Source organism: Danio rerio, chromosome 1, assembly GCF_052040795.2.
Source record: "Danio rerio strain M-AB ecotype USA chromosome 1, GRCz13ab, whole genome shotgun sequence".
Classification (NCBI taxonomy): Eukaryota; Metazoa; Chordata; class Actinopteri; order Cypriniformes; family Danionidae; genus Danio; species Danio rerio.
In genome coordinates this window covers 44,382,301-44,394,684 of record NC_141021.1, presented here as the reverse complement: position 1 = coordinate 44,394,684, position 12,384 = coordinate 44,382,301, and the positions used below count along the sequence as shown (strand labels likewise).

General features: G+C 35.2%; 1 protein-coding gene across 3 annotated transcripts in view; it reads right to left on the bottom strand.

Moving 5' to 3' along the window:
- si:dkey-37g12.1 overlaps nucleotides 1–10,718 on the bottom strand; it is a 45,201-nt gene extending 34,483 nt beyond the window's left edge. For 2 of the 3 annotated variants that reach the window (XR_015476825.1, XR_015476827.1), the window contains exon 1: nucleotides 10,109–10,713. The gene's annotated coding sequence lies outside the window, so the exon portion shown is untranslated. Of the gene's footprint in view, nucleotides 1–10,108 lie in introns of all 3 variants that reach the window. The other variant, XM_087237480.1, reaches the window with a different exon arrangement.
- Between the last annotated feature and the right edge of the window lie 1,666 nt (nucleotides 10,719–12,384).

Here is a 12,384-nt window from a genome sequence, read left to right as displayed (position 1 = left end):
GTGTGGATTTGTAAATCAACTCATGTTGCCATGGTGACAGAATGACGAGGGTCATTTAAATGTACACAATTTCAGCGTTAAGTCAATTAGAGGAGCAGGAGCTGTATGTTTGTTCACTACAGTTTTTTTTAAAATGTTATTAAACACAGAAATTATCTTAATAAATATTAGGTATAACAGTAGAGGGCCCATATACCCAAATAAATAAATATTGTCCTCGTTTTTCTTTATTACGATATTTTCACCTTTGAGCTTGAAATTCGCGTCATCCATTTCCACGTCAGAAATCTGGTCACGTGTTTTAATTTGTTTACTGCAGTATAACACAAATACAACGAGGCAAAATTCGACCATTTTCATCTACATTTACAGGACAGAGCCCATATAATCAAACCAATAAGATAATAATTAAATTAATTAAAACAGAATAGACAAACACAAACAAGCCATTACAGGCTCTTCTATCCATTTAATTTTGTTTCAATAAACTAAACGTCTTCTTCCTAACGTTGAGTTTAACATCTTTAAAGATTTACTGTGGATTTGTTTTAAGGCACTTTGCAGTTATGAATAAAATTTATCTTAAATGATTATGCAATACAAATTGAATATTAACATCTTCCCCTGATAAAACAAAGAAATTTTAATTTTTAGAAAATTGGGGGGCGGCGACAGCTGTATGGTGATGTGATGTTGATATAATTATATACTTTTTTAGGGAACTAAATCAATTCCTAAAAAACATTGGCAATCAGTTCCACGACACTGCCTTAAAATAGCCACAAACAGGGATGGGCTGGGTTGGGCTATTCTTACCTGAGAACGCTCAAGATTTCAGTCAGTTGAATGAGTTTAGAGGAGTGATGGTGTGTGTGATCTTGTTGACTGTTGTGTGTATTGGATGTTCAGCTGGAACCAGAGGGATTGCTGTGCTGGGTTCTGTCAGGAGCGCTGGGTTTCTCTCTGGTCCTCTCCTTTATTCTGGTTCTTCCTCAGTTCAGTGTCTTCACCTGAGCTGAGCCTTCGGCATTTGTACTCTACAAACAAGTGTGTTCACGATTTTACATAAGAAGTAGAATAATACAACAAGAAAATATCAGAGCATCAAGCAGCATAACAAGCTGTTTTTAACCTCTAAAAATCTATGTTGAACGAGACCGGAAGTCTCCAGTCAAACAGATTTTTTTTCTGTGATCCATGCATACTTTTGTCGTTTGATAAAGAAAACCCAACTCTTTTGTGGGTCTTACCCTTTAAGCCAAAATATTTGCTTCAAGTGTTTGAATTTTTAATTTCTCTTTAACTTTACATTTGTTTGACTTCATATTTTGATTTGATGTTATATTTAATGATGCTGATAATGAATGGACTTTATTTAGAATAATAATCCTATTTAAATACAGTTGTGGCGGAAGAAATAGGAGACAAAGGACTCAGTTTCTCTGAATTTCTGAATCTAAGTAAAATGTTCACATGCATTTTATTCTATAACAGTCTGAAAACATTTCCTCAACATGTCAAGTAAAAACATTGTCATTTAGAGCATTTCTTCAGAAAATGGCAGCTGTCAGAAAAACTCACTGTGACTGAAAATTGAGGTTGGTAATTGACTAACTTCTCTAAAGCTAAAACATTAGTGTCGTGTTGACTAAAATGATCATGTCTGAAAACTTGATCCTATCTTGTTATTTTAGTCAAAAAAGAGCGAGAAATGTTTAAACGTCATTTCTATGTTTAGAAAATGTCACCAGCAATTTACAAAATAAAACAAAAACTAATGACTAATTACCAGAGAAATGTACAATATCTGAAATGAATCTAATATCTTTGATTTTAACATGACCAGTTGATTATTATAGGGAAAATCACAATCTATTAAGCTAACTTTGTAAAGAAATAAAAAAAGCTTTTGTAACATTATATTACAATACTGAACAGCTTGGAGCAAGTATATTTTCCCCCTTCTCTTCTTTTTGTCAAAGAACATTTTAAAATGATGAGTTTTATTCAACTAGGATACTTTAAATTGAACAAAACTGACGATTAATCGTTTATAATGTCCTTCAATTTTTATTGCCATAAATGCAGTTCTTCTGAAAATTCTAATCATCAAGAAAATTGAAAAAACTCCCCCCTGTAAGCCTGTCCGCTTTGCCCTGCACCAGGACGTAGATGTCTGTCTGATGGACTGAAATCCCACCTGAAAGAAGCAGAGGAACAGGATGCTAAAATACTTAGAAATAGAAATGAATGAATCCTCAATTTATTGTTACAGCTGTTGTTCTTTTTATTATTATCATTATTATTAGTATTATTATTATTACCAGCATGAGTATATTATAGTTATCAAGTTAATAATCTATCATACATATCTTTAATATTATTCTTGCATGTGGGTTTGTATAATTCATAATTAGCATTGATATAGTGTTTTCTTTTTTATTTATTTAGTTTTTATTATTATTATTATTTTTTGCTTATTCTCATTGCTTTGTTTGCTGAACATTATTTATTTTATTTTATTTTTTACTCTTTTTGTTTCTTTTCTTTTTCTTCGACTCCTCCCCTTCATTTTCAGTTTTTTTTATTTCATTTTTATTTATTTTTTATTTTTTAATTATTATTTTATTAATTTTTGTTTATTATTATTAGTTTATTTTCTCTTTTCCTCTCTTTCCCCTTCTACTTACTACTATTATTATTATTTATTATTATTATTATTATTATTATTAGGTAATTATTATTGAGTAATTGTTACGGAGATTATAGAAGTTGTAGTTCATGTAGTAGTAGATGTCATTGGTATAGTTGTAGCAGAAGTAGTAATGGTGTGGTTGTTACAGTAGTAGTAGTAGTCGTTGTTGGTGTAGTATTATCAGTAGTAGATGTTGTTGATGTAGATGTAGTAGAAGTGATTGTAGTAGTAGTAGTAGTAGTAGTAGACATTGTTGTATTAGTTGTAGCAAACGCTATAGTAGTATCAGTATTAGTAGACACTTTAGTAGTAGTAGTCGTGGTTTTGGCTGTAGTAGAAGCAGTAGTAGTTGTAATATAAGTAACTTTCTGTAGTAGTAGTTGGTGTAGCACTTGTGATTTATTATTATTGTTGTCAGTTATTACTGTTGTCCTTTCTCACTTTTTACTCTCATATTTACTAGCATACATTAATAAGCATTGTTGTTACTCCCTACCTCTGACTGGTTTCTTTCTATACGTTTTATCTATATCTGTGACACTTGCTTCATTTATTGACTGTTATTGTTCCTAATGTATGTACTCTGACCTGTCCACCAAGTTACCTTTACATGCATACACACACTCACATGCACACACTCATGCACATACCAGTACCTGACTATATTGTTGATGTTTTTGTTTTGTTTTTGTTTTGTTGCTTTGTATTTGTTATCTGTTGATGTTTTCATATATTTGTATGATTTTTACATATTCTAATTAAAAAAAAAAAAAAAAAAAGAAATAGAAATGAATATGTGGTAATAGAAAGCTTTCAGAAAATGTGATCATTGTCATGTGTTTTGTATCTGCTGTGTAGTCTGTTGTCCAGCGGAGGTTTCCAGAAACTGGGATGGTTTCTGAAGGTTGTCTGTCGATTTTAATGGCCAGCCATTCTGAATCAAACTCAAGCTTCTCGTAGGAGCTTCCTCCACAGTCTGCAATGACAAAACAACTGAATCTACTTCTGGATCTCACTACCTTGCTGGATGACGGCAGGAACATTACCTTCTAAAGGAAGACATTGGTCAAGTGAGAGAAACTAGCTGATCTTTAGGGCAGCATTGTTCATTATTCTTAGCCTGAAGGGACAAACAGCTTGTTGTTATTCATTTTAAACTGATATCTACATTTTATTCTGAGCCTTTTTCACACCTGTAACTGCAAGAGGTATAGAATCAAACTTGAGTTCACATTGTCATCGATCAAAAATAACGAAAGCATGCAAACCGTTAGCAAATTGTCCTCTTTTTGTTTAAAATTACTTCCATGACACTACATTTCAGATATGGGTGAAAAAAAAGTTCCTTGGGCATACGTTGTAGCAGATATAGTGTACACTCAACGGCCACTTTATTAGGTACACCTGTCCAACTGCTCATTTACGCAAATTTCTAAACAGCCCTTCACATGGCAGCAACTCAACGCATTTAGGCATGTCGACATGGTCAAGGCGATCTGCTGCAGTTCAAACCGAACATCAGAATGAGGAAGAAAGGTGATTTAAGTGACTCTGCACGTGGCATGGTTGTTGTGCCAGACAGGCTGGTCTGAGTATTTCAGAAACTGCTGATCTACTGGGATTTTTATGCACAAACATCTCTAGGTTTTACAGAGAATGGTCCGAAAATGAGAAAATATCCAGTGAGCGGCAGTTCTGTGGATGCAAATGCCTTATTGATGCCAGAGGTCAGAGGAGAATGGCCAGACTGGTTCCAGCTGATCGAAAGGCAACAGTAACTTAAAAAACAACTCGTTACAACCAAGGTATGCAAAAGAGCATCTCTAAACGTCAAACCATGAGGCGGATATGCTACAGCAGCAGATAACCACACCGGGTGCCACTCCTGTCAGCTAAGAACAGGAAACTGAGGCTACTATTCGCACAGGCTCACCAAAATTGGACAAAAAAAGATTTCTGCAGATGGTATTGTCAGAATTTGGTGTCAACATCTTGAAAGCATGGATCTGTCCTGCCTTGTAGCAACAGTTCAGGCTGCTGGTGGTGGTGTAATGGTGTGGGGGATATTTTGTTGGCACAAGAGCTTTGCATTATGGATGTGCAGCCGACAAATCTGCAGCAACTGGGTGAAACTATCAGGTCATAATTAAACAAAATCTCCAAGGAATATTTCCAGTACCTTGTGGAATCTATGCCACAAAGAATTAGTGCAGTTTTGATTGCAAAAGAGGGTCCTTTACTTCAGAGGGTACTACCTTAACTAGTAAGGTGTGCTTAATAAAGTGGCCGGTGAATGTACAGTATGTTGCATCTTATATGCACATAACTTGAAAATAAAGTTCAATTTAAAGGCTGAACTAGGTTAATTAGCTTAATTGGGCAAGTTAGGGTAATTAGGCAAGTCATTGTATTACAGTGGTTTGGTCTGTAGACAATTGAGAAAATATTGCTCAAGAGAAATAATAATATTGACTTTAAGTGTTTTTTTTTTAATATAAAATCTGGTTTTATTTTAGTCTAATAAATAAATAAGACTTTACACTAAAGAAAATATATTGTAGGAAATACTGTGAAAGATTTCTTCTTCTGTTAAACATCCTTTAGGAAAAATTTGAAAAAGAAAACAAATTCACAGGAGGGCTGATTACTTTGACTTCATATTACAATGGATATCATGTAGTGTGTGAATCAGGCTTAATCCAAAAGCAACCAAAAGTTTCTATTTGTCAAAAGCACAGAGTGACAGTGAATGAGGACCCACCTGGTGCTGCATCAGAGTTGAGTCGAATGCAGGTGAGCAGAGATCCAGTATCTGGACTGCAGGTGCTCTAGAAGCTCAGCAGCAGCAGCAGGGCGTCCCAAAGTACTGCTCTCCACTTCCTTTCTGAGGAACTTCTTCCTGCGCACAAGAGCATTTGTGTTGCCGTTCTGATAAATGCCTCATGGACAATCATGCACCAGGAAGATGGCTTTGTGCATCTACATCTGGAGAAATTCAGTGAGAATACATTATTTACTTCATTAGAGTGGAGTCTGATGTGTATTAAATCCATTCTAATTCATTTCCAGTTGTTTCTAACAGAACAGTTAATCCGACTGCTTGACACAGAAAACTTTAAACTGTATTGCAGTAATTATAAAACACTGGATGTCAGTTAGTAAACAAACTAGGCCGACAGTACTATAAGCAGTGGTGAGGCTAAAGGGCCAGGATGGCTCTGGCCCACTCAAATTAAAGGCTGGCCCGCCCAGATGAAAATATTTGAAAGCTAAAAAATTCTGCAATAAAAACATGTAAAGAATGTGAGGCGGAATATGAATGTAATTGAATGTTGACGATTAACAGTACCATTTACAGTAGTTATTGTAAGTTTGTCAAAAACATTTAAAGTTTTTGCTGATGAGCACTTCTGTTTTTGGCTTGATTTGATTGACAGAGGCGGCAGCAGCTCTGAAAATGAAACTAGAAGTGCTGTCCAGCTGACTATTCGGATTTGCTGGTCAAAAACATTAGAAGTAATAAAATGACAAATGATTAATATAAGAGAGGCATTGTCACAGTGTAAAACTAAGACACTGTGACTAACAAACAAACATCACATTGCACTCATACATAAAATACACACTTTTAAACATGGACCTTTGTTTTATTTGTATTGTGCATGTGTGTGTTTGTGTAATATGTATATGTTGTTTTCTGTCAAGACTAGCATTGTGTTTATGTAAAAATTTCACTTATGTCAAACAATAGCCCATAGCAACACTGAAATAACCACAGACACATTTTCTTTCAAACTTCATTTATTAACCAAACATATAGAGTTTACATATACTTACCAGTTTCCTATTCTCAGCACCAAACCTGTTTAACTTTCAAACAAAGCCATTTATACAGATTTTTCCCGCCTTCACTTTGGAGCAGCCATTTTCCATAACATCATCAGGGTCACAACCCCCTGGTCAGTAAATAAAAATCACAGTTTTGTTGTTTAAATTTGTATTGGTTATTTGTTGTGTTGTATTTTGAGTTTTGTATGCATATTCATTTACTTGCATTAATTTATATTTCTGTTGAATGTCTTTTTATGTATTTTTTTGTCTACATGTCAACCCACAAAAAGTAAAATGGTTTAACCCATGGGAGGGGCCAATACAATAAAATGGCCCCAAACATTCACTTGGAGTGGGTAGTTGTAGGAGAAGGTTGTGTTTTGTCAGTATTGGTAACAGAGTTTGTTCAGGTCATTTACTTGATTTAGCTGAACAAGCCTGTATATACATTGTAAATATAGAATAGTTTATTTTTCTTTATTGTTATTTTGTTACTTTCACCTGTTTTGCTGGATTTTTGTTTTCACTTTGTGTAAATAAATCACTCTTCACTTTCACCAGCGGCTTCTGTGACACTTTTTTTGCCTCCATCCACCCGGTCAATCGTAACAGGCATAATAAGAGATGAATCTGGTTTAACTTGTTTTCAACATTACATTAAATGCCTTATTTTGGTAGTTTAGTTGTACTGTTGCAGTGTAGTAATCTTGTTAGGCGATCGTTTGGAGTTTTACACTTCAAAAGTATGAAGAATATAACATTTGTTGATCTTATTTGTAGTGTAAAAGTATTACGTTACAATCTAAAGTCAATTAAAAAGGTAGCTAAATACATTACTTAGTTACTATTTAAGGAAAGTAATGTCAAAGTGCGTGTTATTTATTTATTTATTATGTTTTTAAAGAGTATGTGCTTATTTAAACCTCTACTTATTTGCAGTTATTAAGCATCTAAACTGGGGATGCTCTGATCGATCGGCCGGAGATTGGTATTGGCCGATAATCACATTTTATGACTCGATCGGTACTCGCCAATCTGGCCGATCTCATGAACTGATGGCTGGTGTTTGTTTACATGTGGAGGAAGAGACACATGCAAATTAAATTAAATACCCTAGAAATCCTAGAGAGGAGAGTGAATATGCAAGAGAACAGGTTGTGAGAGGCTCAGTCATGTTATGCGTTTTTGACATTATTGCAGGTTCACTAAGAACTGGCTGAAAAATAAAAAAGCATTAAAATGATTTTTTATTTACTTGAATATTTAATATATACCTTAATCTAAACCAAATTGTTAATTAATGCCCTTAATTTAGTCTTATTTTACTATCAAAAGCGTAGATACTTCACTGGTCATCATTACTGACCTGTGCGCGCCAGCTACTGGGAGAGAATGATGAAGAGTTTTCTACAGGGGTGAATAATGCAACTTAATTTCACCAAGCCAAGATGTGTTTCTAAATCTTCATTTAATTTCTATTTTGAAATAATAAATCGACTTTAAATAAACAACGACTCAAGCTACCTAATGGCCACTGTGTGGATCACTGTTACTGCAGTGCTTGCCAGTAAATGAATTGCCAATCAGTGTACCACAGCCTGTGATAAAGCAAATAAACACCTAGTTTGTGTTGTCATATTTCCATTGTGTGCTTTTGTTGCTATTGTTTCTAGCTTAATAAAGAAAAAATACATTTTATATCAGAATCAGTTTAAAAATCCTTATAATTATAGATTTTTTGCTGAATGAGAATGTCAGTTTTCTGTGGCACAGGGAATAATTTCAGATTCTCTGCACAATTTTGCAGTTTTTTTTGAAAATTGAAAATGAAGACTGGATACTCAAAATGTCAATCGTTAAATCAATTACTAAATTATCAGAGATCATAAATATAAGAAACTAGTTATTATACACTGTTAAGAGTTTAAGAGTAGGCACTAAAGCCCAACACTATTCCACCGAGGTCCACTTTGTTTAAAATGTCTGGCTTCGCCCTTCATTAATAGTAGTAGTAATATAGTATTAGTAATCTCTGGGTCAATAATAACTCTTTATTGAAATCTCTGAACTCAGATCTTATGCTCATGGCCGCTCAGGTTTAAAAATACACATGATGAAAATTAGGTCAAATTAACATTTTTTATTATTTAACAATAAAAAAGTGCTGTGAATCACATTAAACACTACCTTAATAGCCTCAAAATATCTCTTGTTGTCTACTTTCTGAACGAATCCGTTTTAAACAGTCCAGACAGTGCTTTACTTCTTTGTTGAATGATTCAATTGTTTGAGCGAATGGTCTCACTCGTTTGACTTTACTACCACCTGCTGGAAGATTTAGATTCTTATTTTGAGGATTATTTTTATTTTTAATCAAAATCACACTTTTTCACATTAAAATGCAATAAAGTACAATAAACTATAATCTTTTAAATAAAGGCATAGTTCACACACAAAATAATTTTGTCATCATTTACACACTTTGGTGCCATTTAAATCTGTATGAATTTCTTTGTACTGTAGACGATCTTTTGTAAATGTTTACTTGCTTACTTCTTTTCTAATTTAACACAATAATGAACTGAAATCTTCTTTCGGTGGTCAATTCTGAGTCAATTTTACAACTTTCAATTAAATTTTTTTGAATTTAACTCAGGAAACACAAAAATGACCCAGTAATGGTCATTTGTTGTTTCTCTTCAGGGTCGTAAGTAGTACATGTTTGAGGACAATTTATTCATTTCATTCATGTGTTGTAGGAAAACTCGCCCATTTCAAGAAACTGAAAAGTGTTTTTTTTTTTTTTTTTTTTTTTACAAAATGATTTAAAATGTTCTTTAAATTAAGATAATTAATAAATATTTCACCAATAAATATTTAATTCTTACATCTGCAAGATTTTTTTTGTAGGTTTTTGTTTGTGTATATATATATATATATATATATATATATATATATATATATATATATATATATATATATATATATATTTTTTTTTTTTTTTTTTTTTTTTTTTTTTTTAGAGAAAAGCTAACAGTAGCTTGAATTGGTCCATCCGTAACTCCACATAAGCAGTAATTTTAAAGTTTCGTCCGGTCATTCGGGTGACATCTTCTGTCTGGAGCATCAGGCAAATCTTCTGCTGTCCAGAATTAGGTGGTTTGTCTTGGTCGGGCATCTCAGCTGAGACCTGTCCACTATGGGTGACCCTACCGGTAGCTGTGAAGTACCAGTGGCGTAGCTCTCAGCATCACTGATGCACACAAGCCCTCACAGCACGTCAAGCTGCAAACCATGTGAGGGACCCTAACCTACCCTAACCCAACAGCCAACACTAACAACCCTAACAACAATCACAAATGTGCCAAAAACCACTCAGAGGAGACCAGCAACACGCAAGAAACCGCCTAGAAAACCTTGCTAAACGCATGTCAACATCCAAAAGAACCCAAGAGCTGAATATCAGCAGCACGGACCATCACCAAAACATCCAGCAATGTGATAAACTTGAATGAAAAGTTAAATTTGATTTATTGCAAACTTATTCTATAACTATATACAATATATACAGTATGTACATACGTGCCCATGGTCCTCCATCTGGCACTAGGATGACTCAGTGCCTGGGCCTCTTCCTCCGGGGCTCCTTGGGCAGTGGCTCTTTGCTGATGTCCACCTTGATGTGAGGGGGGACGCTGGACTCTGATCTGACCTCTGTGATCAGCACACGTCCATCAGGCAGCTCTGTCTCCAGCAGTGCAGGCCGGTCCAGCTTCTCCCACAGCCGCTGCTTTACCTCTAATCCTTGCTGGAGGGTGTACTTGCCAGCACGCTTCTTCACGGTGGAGTCCATCACACTACGGTGGATAACCTGATACTCCTGTACACTCCGGCCGTGGATGGAGAGCGGCTCCTCCTGCGGACACTCACCCGCTGTGGAGACTGAGGCTGCGGGACGGACGACAGGAAGGACAGCTGCATGGCGGAGGACAGGAAGGACAGCCGCGTTCCTCAGGTGTCGCTCCAGCAGGAAGTCCTTGAGGTGTCCGGGGAGAGTCCTGGTTCTTCGTGAGCGTCGCAGTGCCATCGTGAACAACTTCAAAACAACTTCCCAAACTGATGAAACTTGTTCAGTTGTGTAGCGGGATGATCAGAATCGACCACTATATAGAATTGTGTGGATTTGTAAATCAACTCATGTTGCCATGGTGACAGAATGACGAGGGTCATTTAAATGTACACAATTTCAGCGTTAAGTCAATTAGAGCAGCAGGAGCTGTATTGTTCACTACAGTTTTTTGTTAAATGTTATTAAACACAGAAATTCTCTTAATAAATATTAGGTAAAATAATAGAGGGCCCATATACCCAGATAAATAAATATTGTCCCCGTTTTTCTTTATTACGATATTTTCACCTTTGAACTTGAAATTCGCGTCATCCATTTCCACGTCAGAAATCTGGTCACGTGTTTTAATTTGTTTATTGCAGTATAACACAAATACAACGAGGCAAAATTCGACCATTTTCATCTACATTTACAGGACAGAGCCCATATGATCAAACCAATAAGATAATAATAAAATTTATTAAAACAGAATAGACAAACACAAACAAGCCATTACAGGCTCTTCTATCCATTTAATTTTGTTTCAATAAACTAAACGTCTTCTACCTAACGCGGAGTTTAACATCTTTAAAGATTTACTGCTGATTTGTTTTAAGGCACTTTGCAGTTATGAATAAAATTTCTCCAAAATGATTATGCAATACAAATTGAATACTAACTCAGGGCTGCCAACATTTGGCTTTAGCTTGGGTGAGAATGTATGCCCCGCCCCTATGCCCACAAGTCCCGCCCACACTAAACCACGTCCCCATTTATTTATAAATCTATAAAAATTATATATTATTTTAATAAATACTTTTTATAAAATATTTATAATAAAGTATTATTATTATTATCCAATTATTATTCTATTCTCAATTCTAGGCTAAATTATCCGTGGTGTATGTGTGAGAATGAGTATGTATTAGCATTTCCCAGTGATGGGCTGCAGCTGGAAGGACATCCGCTGTGTTAAACATTTGCTGGATAAGTTGGCGATTCATTCCACTGTGGCGACCCCAGATTAATAAAGGGACTAAAGAAATAAAGAAAATGAATGAATGAATGAATGAATGAAGTCTAAACTCCCTGACCTCATCCCCCCTTTCTGCTTCATGCAAAAAAAAAATAAAAAATCTATATTTGTCTAACTAATCATCACATTGTTTAAACTTTAGACTTGCAAAACTCACTTAAGGCTGACACCTGTAGTCTACATAAAAGGCTGTTACCCCTGCATAAAATGCACTCCCTCTGAAATATGCATCTATTAACTGAAATTGATACAATCTTTTTAATAACAGCGAACCCCTGCCTTACAGAAGATAAGTTTTAATGAAAGTCTATGAAACGGGTGCGTTTTACGGCAGGGGTGCGTTTCTTAGCACAACACAACGCATAAGTGCGTGTGGGCAGCGCGTATTTATTCCTATGTTTACAACTGGGATTCATACCGGAGCGGGAACGCAAGCAGCGCGTCAGCCAAGCCTCTTTTAATGTGACAGACTAAAAGTGTTACTGATAAATAGGGAAACTTCTCCTAAAGTCAAGCTGATTGACTTTGGATGCGGAGACATTCTGAGCATATCACAATACAAGACATACAGGAGTATAAATTATGAAATTAATCAAACCTACCCTGTATAAAGGCAAGACCTTCATCACAATAAAATTAAACAAAACACTTGAATTGCTATAGGAATAATAATCAAAGAGAAGATGTAAAAGTTTAACATCACAGAATGTGCCT